The 17,888-nt window shown below is 40.2% G+C and overlaps 1 protein-coding gene across 2 annotated transcripts in view; it reads right to left on the reverse strand.

Moving 5' to 3' along the window:
- SCFD2 (sec1 family domain containing 2) overlaps positions 1–17,888 on the reverse strand; it is a 206,305-nt gene that overhangs the window by 84,129 nt on the left and 104,288 nt on the right. The window lies entirely within an intron of this gene.

Here is a 17,888-nt window from a genome sequence, read left to right on the forward strand (position 1 = left end):
ATACAGAACTACAGATACACATAACCTGCCCTTACACTAGATAAAACATGATAAATGAAGTAGGATATCATTGTACTCCTTTTTTTCATTCAGTAACACACTAAATGAGAGGCTATACACAGAATCAGTTAACTGCTCTAAGGCTGCTCTTGCCATCACAATAGAGAGTATTTTTAAAGTCGAAGGGGTAGACCACAATGAAATTCTACGCCTGATAAATAAAGGATTTCATACACAATCTATTTTTCTTTTGAGACTGGAAATGTCATTATCAGCACGATCTGAAGTATGCGTGTCTCTGTGTGTACAGATGCACACATACGGACACATTTTAATGCTTAGAATAATGTAACTGATCACTTTCCAGACAGGAACATGTGGCTCCCTTTCTTGCTGTGTGTCACGCAGCCAAGCAATGAATCTAGACAGGCTTCCTACTAGGAGGTTTGGGTTTATTTTTTTTTTAGAAGTGCTTATGTTTAGGGAATATTTTTGCAACAGGAAAATGCCTGTAACTAACTGGAGAATCATGACACTTTTTGAAGACAACATCAAATTACTCATTGCTATTGAAGTCAGGCAGTGGAGCAGTTGAATAGGAAGGCACATGAATCTCTAGTTGTTGACTGTACATAGCATGTATACTATAGTTATGGAAAGAAGTCTTCCTTCTGGTAATCTTCTATCATGCTATAATTCATATATTTGAGAATGATGACAAGATTTGGGACACTCACAGACAACAGACAAAAAAATGCACCCAACCTGACTTGGCTACGAGATTATCCATACTTATTTCAGCTGATTTTTTTCTAACTTCCAGCTTTCAACAGAGGTTAACATAAAAAAAGCACACAATCATCCCAATCATTTTTTATTAGTCTAAACCATATTGTTTGTCCTTGCTGAGTTTTGAAGAGAACGGGACATGTTTTCATTGGCCTGGGGACTGGAACTTTTACTACATGGGCGGACGTGGAAACTATTTCACAAACACGTGAACCATCCCAGCTCCTGAAGTGAATGGATGGAGAAGTCCACTGAAACACTGCACACGACGGGTGAAACCCTAGCTCCGTATCAGTCAATGAGAGCTCTGCCATGGGCTTCAGGGCTGGGACATTGCGCTGTTCCCCTCCACACTTTTCTTTGGAAAATAAGGTGTTCTGATGCTCTCCAGTCTTTATTAGTGAAGTTAGTCATTAGGGTCTTTTGCTGTTCAATGTACATCCCCCTTTTCTCCTAATATTTTAGCAATTTGTTTCAGTAACGCCTCTGTATCTGACATTTATTAGAGCACAAATCTATGTTAGATACTTGCTAGCTCACCAGGGCCAACAGCAGACTACTTGAGTCAGCTTGACAAACGGCCAGAGTTCAGAGTCTTTCCATAAATAATGACTTTGTCTTGTCAGTTGTTTTGGCCTCCGCTGTACAGCAACGCGTTTCCAGAGCAGATGGAGCCGCTCTCGGCTGCCATCCCCCGTCTTCTGAACTTCCTGTTCTGTGCATGGTTCTCATCAGCGCCCATTCTGTGGAGAACACCTACTTCATGAAGCTGAAATATGTCTTTTCTTAAACCAGAAAGAAAATGCATGAACATTTTCTGTGGTTATAGAATTAAAAAAAATGAAATACCTGCATTTCAATGAAAATTTTAACCACACTGAAAGCTATGCGTTGTTTCAGTTCAAACAAAACCCTAATCTGAGCTTCAAATGGGCTTACCCTCTATTACAGATTATTCAGAAACTTTATCTCTTTTGTGTAAAAATGCTTTTATGATCTTTAATTCTTGCTCATATAAATGTTATTGCAGCCACTCTTATTATTAACTTCTGCATTCATAAAAATATTTATTAGTTTCTTCTGTCTTATAATTTTGAGGGCTGATGGTTGAAGTGACCTTGAAAGTTTAAAAATGCATCAATTCTCTGCAAAACCACCTCCCCTGCTGTCACAGTACATTATGTGCATTGTGCGATTCCCATACACAGCTGCTCGCAATTCTAACAGCTACATTTTAGGCGCCACTTTGCAAAGTTTCTTTATTTCAGTACCCTTAGAAGTTAAATATGTGAAGAATCAATTTAAAAATACTGTAGATTTGTGGAATTATCCATTAAATGGAAGTTGCAAAGACGTTTATATTTACAACAGCTATGCTTCCTTACAGAAGTTTAAAGACAGATGTGTAGGCAAGTCTAGCTATGACCCTAGACAAAATTAGTTTGAGGAAAAGAAATGCCAAAGACTTATACTTCCTAAACCTTTCAGTCTTGGGGTTCCCAGCTCTCATTGCTTTGATGTGTGGAAGGGAGTCACTCCCTTTTCTTATTCCAACATGTAACAAACGCACTTTGTGTGGCACAGGATCATCGCACTGAATGGATGGTTCGAGCAGACCTGGCCAGATGATGTTGCACAGTCATGGCACGTAATCCAGGCATGTGCACACATGGTTCCCATATTTCAGTAAAAGAAACCTCAGCTACGCACCAGTCTATACAGCAACACGTGCCGTGCAGCCCATCCATGGAGAATCCAATGTGTTGGGGATGTGCAAGGCCTATTCTGCATGCACAACATAAATGCACTGCCTAGTTATTGCTGCACAACTACTGCTTTGGTGGGAAAGAGAAGAGGATGGCATCACGGAGTGCTGAAACTCTTTCCTATTGCCCCACATTGTAGTTGTTAAGTCTTCAATTTGTTAAGTCATGAAGAAGGGAGGTCCCAATTACACAGATCTTGGCAGTCAGGCAGACTCCAATTATCCATTCTTAAAGGGAGGCTGAACCACACCATCTTTGCTGGAGCCAGAGCCGTGAAGATGGAAGTGGATAGAGCATGCTTGGCAGACTTTGCAACTATTCTGCAGACTAATTAATTTTGTTCATCTCACTTTACAACCACTCTGAACAACATCTTTTGGAGTGCATTATAAAAAGGGCTTCAAGCTATTACTGAAGTACTATCAATTATTGGTGCAATCTATATATTCCCGACATATAATGATGTTGTAAAGACAAAAAAGACTTTTTGTTTGAAAGCAAAACATAAGCAGGACCATCTATATGCACCGGTAGGGAATGTACCCATATTAAAGTGGATCCTGCTCTGACTACCTTTTTTACTGCATTTGTAATGAACATTTGAAAAATACAAGGATTTGTTGGTGATACAAAATAGGAGCCCCTTCTCATCTTGATTCAAAATGGTTTCTCAAAGAGAATCTTTGACAGCAATTTTTGGTAGACATCAAATAATAAAAGCTTTGAATTGTTCAAATGCATGGTTTTAATAAAATTATAAATAGTTGAGGGCATGAGAGGGGAGCAGGGCTTCATAAGGGAAATCCTTTCATCACCTGAGTGCTTCAAATGAGCTAAGAGTAAATTCACATGAAATGCAGTTTTATATTAACAGTTAAGCACAGTAAGGTCAATGCATTTCTTTACATTTATGAAATAATCTGCTTAGCCATTTTAGTGTAAGAAGTAGATTTTCCTGCTCCAGAGGTTCTCTGTTACTGTACTGCAACCCACAGCACAGTGCAAAATACAGACTTACATGCATGATGCTCTTCCTGCAGTGCAGCAATGCACTTTGAGGGCCATGCTTTTTGACCCTGGTAGCACAAATCTGTGTGGGAAGACCAACATTGCTTTGGCAAACCCTACAGACTTGCTGTGCACGTTGCATTGCAGGACATGAAAGCGTTTCTCTTACCCCAGCCCCAGGAGGACCAGCAGCTGGTGGGGGTAACTTCCTACCAGCCTCCCTTGAGCAGGCATTTTCACACACACGAAATACTTCAGTAGCATGCATGAAAATAATACAGGCAACTGCCTTTTTCCTGTGGGAAAGGGGGGTGGGTGTTCAGAAGAGCTGGAAGCACTGCTACTCAATTTAAACTAAAAGAGCATAGATTTAGATTGGACGTAAGGAAGAAATTCTGTACAGTGAGAGTGGTGAGACACTGGAACAGGTTGCCCAGAGAAGTTGTGGGCCCCAGGGCACCCTCCCTGGAAGTGTTCAAGGTTAAGTTGGTCAGGGCTTTGAGCAACCTGATCTAGTGAAAGATGTCCCTGCCCACAGCAGGGGGCTTGGACTAGATGATCTTTGAAGGTCCCTTCTAACCCAAACTGTTCTTTGATTCTACTCAATTCTTCTCCTATGACAGTACTGTCACCAAGCAACTTTACTAAGGCACTCTACTTAACCGGAAAGACAAACTGAGGAATGCATACACAGGTTTCCTGGAGGGGCTCAAATGGATAGGCTTTGCTTGAACAATTTGGAAAATGAAGTCGCCCCATATAGTTACCCCTACCCCTTACTATGGATCTATATTTTAGATAAGTTTTTATGACAGCTACATTACAAACACCGCGCTGTTTAGAAGCATTTTGTTGAGCAGAAACATTCGAATAGAGGACTTACCAGACAGGATCAACTGAAGCACGAACTTGTGTCATGCTGCATTTCCCAGTGCCAAGACTGGTGCTAGTAGGGCTGGGAAGCAGGAATTCCTCAGATGGAGTCTAAGCCCAGAAGTGATGAGAAGACTCCAGGAGTCCTTCTTCTCTGTGCCTCTGGCAGAGGGCATAGAGCAGTCTCTGAATTTCCAGGGAATGGGAAAGGGATGTGGAAAGCTCCCCATTACTTGTTTGAAACTGGTTTAGACTCTGCCGGTGAACACATCAACAACTGCTATTCAAAAACTCATCATAAATTTAATTATGGGTACCTGGGCAGCAATCTTTTAACATAAGCAGTTCTCATGCATGTATTAGAGCTGGCTCCATGTTAAAAAACACATGTAGAAGATCTATCCTCTGCAACCTAGGGAAGAGCTAGTTATATCTAAAGAAAAATCCTCCAGGATTATCCATATGTGTCCATTGATTTAAACGGAAAGCTTTGATAAGCAAAAATGGGAGATGAGAGAATGATCTACTCTGCTGGAAAAAAAAGTAAATCTACCTCTATATCTGTATTTTAAGTACTATTTTAAACCATTTACCCAAAAGCTCAAAATGGACAAAGTATTTCTATACATTATAAAGGCCTACCCAGATGAGAATGTCTGCATTTAATTTTTTTTCCCAATATCTTCTGACAAAAATATTAGCCATCATCCAGAAATTTCCATGCTGCATTCCTCCTTTTTTATTTTTTTTGCCAGCCTGCTGGGAAAATATAGTCAAGTTCAATGGTTCCTATATTCTTGTTCTGAACAGTCCCTCCTTTTTGAATCACATCATCCATATTATATTTCGGTCTTAACTTTCTCCAGCTCTCCTCTGTCCAGTTAGAGGTTTTATTTCTGTGCAGTCTTGCCTTCTGTAAGCATGGATCTATGGAGTGCAGCCACCAAACTGAGACCCCTCTCTCTCCTAGAGCTGCTCGCCCTTTGAACCACATTCAAAACCGAGTTTCGTACTGTAAGGTTACATGATAAAACCTCGTCTGCACACCCACAAAGGAGCACAGAGAGATGACGGCAGGAAGAGCAGCCCAAATAATACCCTGCCCAGCTACTCCTAGGCCCATCACTGGAGTCACCAGCCCCACACAAGTGCAGAGGAGCACAGGGACACAATGGCAGGTGGGAAACCCAAACTGAGGACTCAGAGGAAGGAATTTACATATACATATGCTGTGTGTGCATGTAGCTGCTGGGAATACATCTTCAGCCTTGCTACTGGTTGCACCGGAGGACATGGAGCTGCAGCAGCTTCACCTCTCTTGGGCTGTCAGATCCAACAAAATGTATTTTCCCCTAGAGGTACAGCAAAATCTTTTCCTTTTTCTACCAGTAAATGCAATTTCAGAACAGAAAACAAATCAGAAAGTACTTCAAAATGCTTGAAAGAGATGGCAGGAAAGATATTATAGCTCTTCCAAACCCCTGGATACTTTGTGTTTAGCTTTCCAATATCTATTAGTCAACTTCGAACTTAGGAACAAAAAGGACTGGAAAAGTCTTTCTTGACAATTCTAAGTCCCTTGTTATTAGTTTCTTGTTTTTGTAGGCCACCATATTGCACAGTTCTACTTATTTACTGAGCTCTGTCCGGAGAACAGGCTGCAAGAGGGGGATTTCTGCTCCCTCTGACCTTCCTACAATTGTGCTACTCCACAGTTAGAAACTTCTTACTGGTTTCCTACATTATTAATGATCAGGTTTATGCTATTTGTTTTTACACCAGTACTATCCTCTAGTAAATGCAGTCAACACTGCTGTTCGCCTGGGTTTTGCCTCACAAACGTATTTACAGAGAGCAACCTCTCTTTGCCTTTGTTTTGCTATGCTGTGTAATTCAAACTAGCTAGTGCCCCCACCTAAGATACTCCTGCTTCACTCCCTATTCTTATTAAGCATTCTTTTCCAACCTGTAAAATGCATATGCCTTTTTAGCATCCAACAACTCCATCCTTAGCATCCAACAAGTTCTCTTAACTTGCTTCAGCTACAGTCAACTTTTTGTGCGTGTGGGCAAACAGAACCGGAGGAAATCTCCTATCCCCAATTCAGCAGCATTAATGCCACGTCTGCCCGGCTGTAATTTGCTGCCCTGACATGCACCAGCAACAGGCTGTAGTTCAGGATCACCTGTCTGTGATCCCTCGGTAATATACCACCGTGACTCTTTCCAGCCAAGAAAATCTCATTATTAGCCTCAACATATATTTTGACCTATGAAATTCTGGCCCATTTCTACCAGGCTTTGACGTTGTCCAGTTTCTTTCTGCATGACAGCCCACCTTTCCCTGCACTGACAACTTTGGGTCACCAGCAACCTCCATGAGCGCACCCCTAACACGCTAATTGATGGGACCCTATAACTGTCCTGAGCACCATCCTTGAAGAGCTATGATAGTAACCTCCCTGGATCCCGTAACTTCCCTTTCAGCACAACCCACTGTTGCCTCCACATCCGTCAGCGCTTCGTTCGAAAAACAAAGCCTTAAAAATAAGATCTGAAATGTGCAAGTGTACACATCTATTCAGAACACAGAGTTCTTGCAAATGACTTTCTAAATCATACCTGTTTTCTGAGATTTTTCTCAGGCCTGTTTCTCAGGCACCAGGAACTGATGCTCCGTTTCTTTGACTGCTTTGTTGTGGAACAGAAACTGCACATAAATAAGTCAGTTCTAAACAGACATTGCTTTGAAGAGACTCTTTTCAAAACCGATCTAGCTGGCAGATACTGAAAGAATTACTACTTTGGCCATACTAAATACTAAATGCACCCTAAAAAACTAAACAGAAATACACACTTCTGGAAAGTGGTATAAACTACCAGATTGTTATCAGGGAGGAAGAAAGTTATCTGGAAGTGTCATTTATACTGACTTGAGAATAGTTATCGGGAATAAACAACGCAAGATCTGTTGCAGAACAAGTGTATCCTGTTCAGAAAAGCTATATAAGGAAGATTCTGTGCCCCAGCCACAGAGGCTATATTATCAGCTCTTTACAGCGCACTTGAAATAGAGCCCTGTGTAGTTCTGGTTTGAAAGCCTCTGAAAACCTATTGAAATGAAGGACAGGGAGAACTGAAGAGGCATCTTAATTACATAGATTTGAAAAAATATCCTTCTTCCTTCAAATCATTCATGGACAAAGCAACCAGGCATTCCTACTCCGGCAAGATTAAAATAGTCGAGTTTTATTTCAGCTATGACCCTAGGAACTTGGTCCTTTCACCTTGGTGCTGTAGAAATATTTTGAGTATGGTCTCCTTTCTTGTAAAAACAAAACAGGAAGAAAAGCATGAAAAAAGTCTCTTCAAACGCCTGCCAACGTGCCTAACACACAGCCTTCGTAGAGCAGCTTTCCTACTGCAAGGGTTTGCAAAAAAACTGCACAGGAACTTGCAGTAGTCAGCTTATGCTGTCATTTTCTTGGAGTAATACAGACAGTAAAAGGTAAACTTACTCTGTGGAAAGCGTAGAAGATAGGACCCACCTAATTGAAGCAAGTAGCAACTCTCTGATTAGTATAAAATTCGCAAACCCTTATGACTTGGAAGATTCGGAAAGGCCACCTACAACCATGGACAATGCCTGCCTGAGAGAGCAGAATCCATCACTGCCCAAGCACCAAGCTCCCAGAATGAGCCTGGCGCCAGAAGTGAGACTTTACATCCAACTCCAGCCCACGCTCAAAATTATAGCAGCTATTACTATCGTTGCATTTTACTCTTCAAGGTGGCAAAGCACTTTGGAAGAGAACATTAATATTTACATTCAGATGTAATGGGAACCCAGAGTTCCCATTACACCAATTCCTCAGTGACATGTGGGTCAATGGTTAAGCCAAACCTTTTGGCTCCTGCTTTGGTCCTCACCTTTTCGAGCATGTTCAAAGTAGCACCCAGCTAACTACCAGACACCGTCTAACCTCATCGCACAGCTGTCAGGAGGAAACTTTTCCCCCCTCTCCAGTCAAGTTTCATGTCGGTCTTGAGGAGACATATTCATAAACATGAGTCTACATAAAAATTAACTCTGATGTAACATTCTCAGAGAAATATCAGTGCACTTGAACTTTTGATGTCAAAAAAAGTTGCGACACCTTAAATCCTGAACAAGTGCTCTGGCCAGGAGTTTTGTAAATACTGTTTAGGTGACCTGTGACATGAAGCAGATCAGAGGATTACTGGGAGAGGAGTATCCTTTGAAGTGTCCAACTGTGAAATATGGCACTTTTATTTCTATTTCACATCATCATTACTAATAGAATATATTTCATCCATATCTCTGATATAATTTAACTCTTTTTTTTTATTTTGTTCTGGTATTTGAGGTTTTTTTCTGCTGATAGGGTGCTATCTTTAAAAATGTGACACCTGACCAGCTGAAATACCAGCATGTGTTCCCTGCAACGTGACTGCTTGCGATATAATACTGCAAAGTCTGCTCGAGCAAGAGCACGAGAAAGGAATTTAGCTTTAGATCTTGCCTTTGCAGAATCATCTTCCAGCTACAGGCGGACTTTCCAGGGCACGTACCTTCCTGGAGGTATGTGAAAGTGCATACGTGCACCCACGGGATTGTTTGCGTCTGCCTCCCGCGTTCACATTAGAAAAGGAACACAAAAGCTATAGCTGAAATGCCATCTCCATTGATGCCTGGCATTTAAATTTCAGTGTCCCCGCACTACAGACAAATAAGAACTCTGAACAAAATTCTTCATACAAAAACTCATGGTTTAGATTACTTTGTTTTTTCCCATGCTTCTTCCAAACTTTTCCAGCTAACCCTGGTTCCTTATACGATCTTCCAGCTATTCACTTCCCATTGCTTCATTTCTCTACTTTTTCTATTAATTTATGACAAGAGCTGAACATAATAAGGAGGAGGATTTCATTTGCAAATTTCAACCTCAATTTATGCAAAATAACACCCTCAGAAAGATGCTAATATTAAATTCATTTATCTGACAACTGCTGTCCAGGCTTAAGACATACAGCTAATCTCTTACTTGCAAAAAACCTAGCCAGACATCATTTTCCCTAGATACAGGACAAGAGACAGTTACGTGCTCTTTCCAACACTCGCCACCTTGCATTTGTCCACAGTGAAGTTCTGTTTTCTAACTGTGTAAATTTTTTTATGAAATTATCACGATCTTTGATTTTTCTGGAAATTATCACAATCTTTTCGCAAAAGTGAAGAGGGCTATGTATTGAATAGCTCCCTCCTCCTCCCCTCACGATGTAAGAATGCCCACCAGCCCATTGCTGATGATTGAGGTCTCTGATGGCTACCCTCGTCCATCAGGAGGAGCAGGAATTTATCTACAGTGCTGTTAAAAACCAGGGCGAGTTCCTGCGTGGGTCAGTGCTGCCTCCTGTAATCCCTGGCCCTGGGCACTGCCCTCCCCTGCATCCCAGAGGTTTCCTGCCTGTGCTTACAGGGCTCAACAGCCATCTCCTCCTCCTGCCTTTATAATTCTCTCTTCAGCACTTCATTGTTAGCGCCACTAGGAGAGTAAGGTTCATAATTATACCCACTGTCCTAAGTTAGGTATGCTATCGGCCACATCTGTTTCTTTGCTGATGCAATTGTTTCAGTGAGTTACGCATGACCGTAATGCAGCTGCTCCCTCCTCTGAAATTCTTCCAGAAACCTTGGATGAAAACCCTCCATCCCTAGTGACTTACTGAAATTATGCTTCCCTCCCTGGTTTATCTTTTTTTCATTTAAACGAATACCTCTCTCTGCTGGCAGCTGACCTCCACCACCTGCACAGAGAGTCACACGGAAAGCCCGTGCTGATTTCAGAGACAAGAGTCTAAATAAAAAGCAGGTATTAAAAACCACCTCCACCAACAAACAGTTTTATTTAAGTTGGATTTTTTTTCTTATTAAGATTCCAAATTAAGATTATGTTAGGTTTTTTTTAAAGGGCTATACTTACATAATAATCCCCATTACTGTGCATTTGGTGCTGAACTTTTAAAGAACATCAAAGTACTGAACTGGCAGAAATCACGGGCTAAATCCTAGGGATCCAAGTTTTTTGAAGTATTCATCTTTTGGCAGCTGCAGCTTCTTCTGCAGGTGCAGGGAGAACATTTTCTTTAAGTCAGTCAGTTTATTCATCTAGCTCAATTCAAAGCCTAGTTCACTCAAAGCTGAGAAAACCTTTGCTAGATACAGAGAACCAATTTCCAAGTTGCAGATAAAAACTAGATAGCAACGGATGAGGTCTAGTCAAGTGAAGCTTTTATGACATTATGATCTGTCAGTTCTATTATTAACTGGAAAAACTTGCATTTAAATTTATCAAAATGTCTTTGAAATCAGTTTTTTAAAGAGTCTTCGGCACATTTAAGGAAGTTTTATATAACTGATTAAAAATAAATACTGTTTGCACTTTTAAAATTTAATTTCACATTTCATCCAGTCAGAGATTGGTACGATTTGTGGGCAAAACACAATCTATCAAAAAAATTGGAAACGGAGGCTAAGCTATGTAGTTGCTTAAATAAATGTGGCCAGATATGACATAACTTTCTGATTAACAAAATAAGTCTGACTATTGTGTTGAAGCAGTAGTCCCTTGTGGAGCAGCATAACCGACAGCTACTTAAAAAGAATAAAGTATGAAAAAATACAGCAAGGAGTTAAGCTAGCACAGTGACACTACTGTGGTATTGCTTTTAGCAACCCCATATCCTGGAAGCTATGTTCCTGAGCTGGACATATAAAATATGCCATACTGATGCCGTATAAAACTGCAAGACAGCTGGAATACCCGCCTTAAGGTACCATTGCTAACTGGTTCTCTTGCTGTATTTATCGGAGGTATGTGTTAAAAATGAAATGCTTTATGTTGAAAGACAAAATGCAATTTGTGTCTAGACCATCTGCATTCCACAAATGCAGGGGCCCTCAACAGCACAAGATATCTCACCGAGACAACTCTCGGGGGACCAGGGGAGCTCCCCTCAGCATGACTTCCCGGCAGGAAGAGAGGAGAATGATGTAAGGGAGGTAGATTAGATTAAAATGAATAAAGGAGAGCGTATAAAGATATAACCAGTGCCCTTAGAGACAAATGCTGTCAAGTGCTGTGGGGATCGGGAGGGAAAAGGGAAGCGGGATTTAGCACCTATCCAACAACACAACTGATTGCTCATTAGGATGCATTTCTGCTATTAGCAGGAGACAAAAGCTGCAGGACCACGATGCACCTTTTGCCACAATGCAGGCACCAGCTACGTGCTGAAGGGCACTGGAGGAGGACTGACACGACTTCTCCTATCTCCAGGACGGTTGCCTGCTATTTTATTTCGCCAACAGTTCAACAACTAGAAAGACTGAACAGAAAAAGCAGGAGGATGCCCTGGTGAAAGCTATGGAATCCATGAATTTGGCTGATAAAGTGCTAATCGTGGAATTAAGGTTCATGAAACAAATGGTTGTCCAGGTGGCCCAGCAGTCAGGATGACAGCAGGAGTCCTCACCCCTTCCAGCACCCTCCCATGCTGCAAACCAGCTCCCTCGGCCATGCTGGTATAGCTGACAGACAAGCTCCACTGTGAAGCAGGTCAGGGAATTAATCAAGCTAAAAACGACAACAATCTGTAAAACAATGCTGTAAACCACTATGAGTCTCTGCTGATCTATAGTGACCAGAAACTGTTAAGTTTTTCATTACTTGTCCTTAGACCAATAGAAAGAACCTCTTTTCTGCTGAATTGTCCTACATATGGAAATACCTTTTTTGCAGGTATTCAAGAAAACTGAGCAAGAATTTTACATTATTACGTTAATATTTATAATAATGAATAAATCATCATGGTTATTTCATGCTGACCTTTTGCTTTGTTTTTCTGCACTAACCTTCTTACACAATGGCACTTGCTCATGGTGTGGCATTTGCCTCGGTAAACTAAGCAACTTTATCTGAACAAATCATCACTTGTGCGCATAAGTGAGAACATACACTATAAAGCTGCATGCACGATTTCAAGTATCAGTCAAAAAAAATCTGCCTCTCCCATTCTAAACCATGTAAATGCTTGTATTCAAGACCGTCTTTAGAAAAAAATCTTGTTTCTTACGAAGTGTGGAAGATGCCAAAGACATACAAGAAAATAAGCCATTTACTTCTGTTTCGCCCTGGTAGAGAAAAAACAGAAGCGAGACACCACTCGTGAAGAATGCAAATTGATTGTGTGAAGGAAATTATGAAACGAGCTAGTGGATAAGGCTGTGTTTGGAGGAACATTTTCTTCTCTCCATCTATTCCCATGCAAAAATCCCGATAACAATGACTTTCAGACCAGCAACACTCCCTTCTCACTTCTGTGCTAATAAGTACCTTCCTCTTTGATAAACAGGGTTCAGAAACAAAGCCAGTATTCATGGTGTGCCCCTCTCCACTTTGATCACCAAGCATTGGCCCCGCTCTCCACCCAACCCAGACACGTGGGGGAAAGCGCGGACCCATGGCTCAGCTTCTTCTCTTCGATAAGTCTGAACTTCAGATGCACGGTGCCTCCCCCGAGGGCCAGAAACCCAAGCCGAGATCCCCTCCGAGTGCATCTGCACAATATCAGAGAAGCAATTTCTACCAAAGCTGAGACCGCAAGGGAGCACTTTCCCCACGGTGACTGAGAACTGTACTGAAGGGCCTTTAATGGTAATCTTTCCAAAGTAGCTGGTGAATTGTGTTCAAAACCTCTTCAACGAAACCGCTCCATCATCTGGACCGTAAAGCCCGTAAAAAAAACTACATGGACCTGATTCTTAGGGGTGAGGAGCACCAGCCTAACCAGTCCCCATTCCTGGGCCAGTAGTAACAAATACCTTTTAAGAATTTGCCACCATCAGAATTTGCCTGAGAGGCACCTAAGGTGAACAACTAGCCACTAATAATACCACGGCACCTCTGCTACTAAACTGTATAAAGTGTAAGTAAAAGGCTTTGCCTAAACAGCCCTTTAGCAGCTGTTTCCTCAATCACTGCTATACCTTCTATATGGTATTTGATACATGTTGGAAAAAATGTACCCAACAGAGGCAGGAGTATTGACCGCAGGCATAAGCCAGCATGATTATTTCCACCCTTCAACAGTAGCTCTGTTTTTACTAACCGAGACACAAACACAGAGGCTGATTAATCATAAGATGTCTGAAGTACAAATACTTTCTATCCTGTTTGTCAAGGGAATAATTTAGCATGGAACAAAACTAGAAAGCAGACAACAATTTAGCATAACGATAACCATTTTTTTCAGTTCCCTTTTGATAATTCAAAAAAGCTTATATTTTAAAAATTAAACTAAACAAAATTAAATTTTAAGATGAATACCATTGTCACATCTGAGTAGCTTGTGCTTTTTCTTGTCGCAAAGCTAAAGTTCAGCATCACACAGACAAAAAGGTTTACTATCATTGAGGTTTCCCACGAGCTTAATACTTTCGCCAACCAAAAGCAAGTGAAAGGTTTTGCACTTTCAGACCCACCAGTGAAGGACTTTTCATTTTACTATTTGTGTCATCCTTCAGTTCAGACTAAAATTTTCTATCTAACTATGTTTTTCACCTCTAGGAATATGCCTCCTGTGACATTCAGTAAGGGCCAAACAGACCCATCAAAAATTAGCCTCGTTTAATGCAGAAAATTCTGCTCTTCTAAGCTGTTCCAGAGAGAAGGCTGCAGATGCTTGCCTTAAAATCAAGCTTCAAAACCAGGTACTTATATTTTTCTATTGCACATTTTTTATCCTGAATTCATTGGTTGTCTGGAATATTTTTAATAATAGGGTATTTTGCTTCCCTTTCTTTTACTTATAAAAATATTTTTTAAATTCTACTGGATTACTCAGTTATAATGTAATGATGTGAAAGGGCTAAATATAGTCTTTTGGTTTGTTTCTTTCCTTCCATTTTTTTCTCTGAACACTAATGGAGTAATGTTGCGTAATATCATGTATTTCCTTCTTTCTCCTTATTAGGAAACTTTCATACAGCACAATACCTGAATTCCTAATTTTTAGACTATCAAACTTTCTATTCCAAGCATATTTTCAGGGTTCCTGATATAGGGCTTCTTAATTGTTACTATCATCTTCACCACGTCTTTCAAAACTTCTGCAGTATAAATATAATTGTTCTATCATCATTAAAAGACCTTCAAAACAAAGATCAAACCCCTTTTCTTACTTCACAGATGAGCCAGTGTTTGCTTAATGATAAACACTCACACTCCAAAATCTTACATGGCGTTTTATCGCCCACCCCAACCTCTCATCACTAACACATCGGTGTGTGGGCAGACGGTCATGCCAAAACGTTTTTACTGCTCTTAGGTTAGCCGAAAGGTAACTTTAATGCAACAAGCAGTCCAACTCTTCTTGTGGGATGTTTATCTTCCACTGGCTTGACCGGAGGTAGAATTAGTACTTCAGGCTATTGTTGAACCCATTTTGGCTTGTACCGCACCGGTTTTCATTCTGTAATCTCTTCTGGTTTGGATAGCAAACACAACAGTTTATTAAGGGCATGACCCAGAGCATGCTGATGTAAGTGGAAGAATTCATATTGACTTCCACGATCTTTGGTCTGATGCCTAACTAAACTGAAAGACATAACCACTATTTACTTAAAAATAGTAATGCTCTTGAGACCTTATAATGGTTTTAGGGGTGAGAACCATTCAAATCAAAAGAAATTTTCAGCTCAGTGTTAAGGATCCTATGAACAGCTGCCATTGATAACTATACTGACCCTTCGATAAACTTGTAATTTGCACGACCTGCATACTTAGATACTTGACTGCATAACTTGCATGCAAACCAATGGGAAATCAGATTTGCTGTAGATTTAAAAAACAGCAATAAGAGCTTGCACAATTCCGCTTCATTGCTTACGAAGTGCTCTTTTGGCAGTGGTGTGCCTTGAAAAGAATGAATGAAGGCCATCTAATCTCTTTATATTGGAAAGTTCTTGCACCCAAGGAAAAAAAAAGTAATTAAAATTAAATTCCACTAAAATTAAGAGGACATAGATTTCATTAATCTGTGGTAAATTAAAAGGAGATAGAAAACTTTTTTAAGGGATGTTTTTGGAAAGCTCCAGTCTTAAAAAAAATCCCAGAACTTTTTCATATTCACTTTCCACTTATTTAAATTATTTTCTACATATAGAAAGAACTCATCTGTCACACCAGTGATGTCTGCATCTTATGTGAAACAAAAGCATAAATTCCCCACTCCCATAACTCTTTTAACCTGAAATCTTTGCAAATTCAAAAAAAATCTATAAAAAAATCAAGAGGAAACCTGACCTTCTGCAAGCTATTAAGTTAACTCACGCAAGTTTTCTGGTGAATCAAATATAGAAATAGATCCACACATATATCCCCAACAATGGTAATTTATTTATTGGTACTATATGCCAAATTAAAATAAATTAATATTATTAGTTCATTTACATTTTATATATGTTATTATTAGTTCATATTAGTTACTCAAACTCTATGCCTAAATCCTCTTTCAAATGGAAAGGCAAATTTTTAACATTAGGGAGATATGATAAAAATATTTGATGAAATAATATTTTAGGAAAATAAAATAGATACTCTGTTGAAGCCAAGAATGTTCTGCAGGTGTTTTCATTTCGGCTACATCCTTACCTAGTGGGTCTGCGAGAGAGATTCACACAGTATGTCTGAATGCAGCAGCTCCCAAAGCAGGCTTTGTCCGTCTACAGGTGAGCCCGACTGCAGAAGCTGGTACCGAAACAGGACTCACCAGGGCACGAGCCTGGAAGTGGGCTGCCTAAATAAAAGCTGGGAGTTGGTAGTCTGGCAGGCAGGTTTTCCTCAGAACAAGTTAAATGCAGCGTATATCTTTTAAACCTAACAAAGTAGTAAGAATAGCACGAAAATCTAGATTAAGTACGCACGTGGCAAATTCTTGGTCCAATTTTGCATTGCTGTTTTTTCTAGCATCTTCTCATAACAGCTCTGAAACCATTTGTTTTCATTGTTTTGTATGGTGGATATTGGGATGAAATTCATCCTAGTACAACAAGTTGTGTTTCAGTTCAACCCTTATCAAGCCTTTACCACATAAATAGTCCTTATGTGATGGAGTGGTACGGTCTGTGATACCAATTTGTTGTTATAATGCAATACAGGACCAGGTAGCTTAGCAAGTGCAGGCAACTTTCTCCCCAAAGGTCTCCCCCTGAAAAAAAAGGCAAGCTAATAACAGAGACACTTGCGTGTTTCAAACAAGATCAGGCTTACCACTAAAGGAACAATTATTAATTTGAATTGACCATTGCCAAAACATTCAAAGACCACGCAGAAACCAATCACCACCCCAGAATAAATACTGCAGTGGCTGGGAAAAAACCAAAGAAATGTATTTTATGTCAGTAATTACCATCCGTAAAGAAAACCCTACATTAAGAAAGAAAAAAAAGGGGGGGAAAAAAGCATGGAAATAATTGTTTAGTTACTATGAATAGAAGAAAATACATTTCTCTGCGATTAACTCTGTGTCAAGTTTGGAGCCTTGAAAGACTGCCAGCTGTCCGGGCATACATATTTTACCACTGAAGTATGCTTTTGTTTCAGAACGGTTGAGACCCCCAAAATGATGTAATCCCCAGCGGAAGACTGACAAGCTTTGAGATATTCCAAAACACAGATGACACACGAAATAGCAAGTAATCAGTGTAACTATATTGTATATTATCCTGCAAGAATCCAACAACGCAAACCTAATGCACCAGATAACAGCGTTGCTTTGAGCAAACCAGGAGTAGAACGTCACAAAGATTTTTACAAAGAAGAAATCATTTGAGAAGGACAATTATCTACATGGGTGGACGGAAGAAAGATGGAGGGGAACATATGCCTTCCATAATTAGGGGCCCCGATTATACTGTAGCCGAAAGGGATTTTTTACATTTTAAATTTGATTACATTTCGGAATGAAGCACACTAATTGGTATTTCTGCAGTCTGTTTGAAGAGAACTTCATCTACTTAGGGAGGGGGAAAAAATAACAAAACCCAGTGACCTTCATACCATCTATGCCTAATATCTAGTACTTTTGCCTGAAGTATTCATGGTCCCTTTTCAATTGCTGAAGCTATCTCTGGGAATAAGTGCTCTATGACTCATCCCAGTTTATCTCCTCGAAACCAGGAAAGAGATACTAGCGAATATACTAGAATCAAATAGATATTAAATTCAACAATCACAGCTGCTACAAGGAAAAACAAACCAAACCGCTCCGTCTACCCTACAAGTAAGAGACTGGAAGAAGTTATTTGCACAGGCAATACACAAGACGGCACCTCAAACCCAGGGCCATCGAGGGAGTTAGTTAAGGAAG

This window comes from Calonectris borealis, chromosome 4, assembly GCF_964195595.1.
Source record: "Calonectris borealis chromosome 4, bCalBor7.hap1.2, whole genome shotgun sequence".
NCBI lineage: Eukaryota > Metazoa > Chordata > Aves > Procellariiformes > Procellariidae > Calonectris > Calonectris borealis.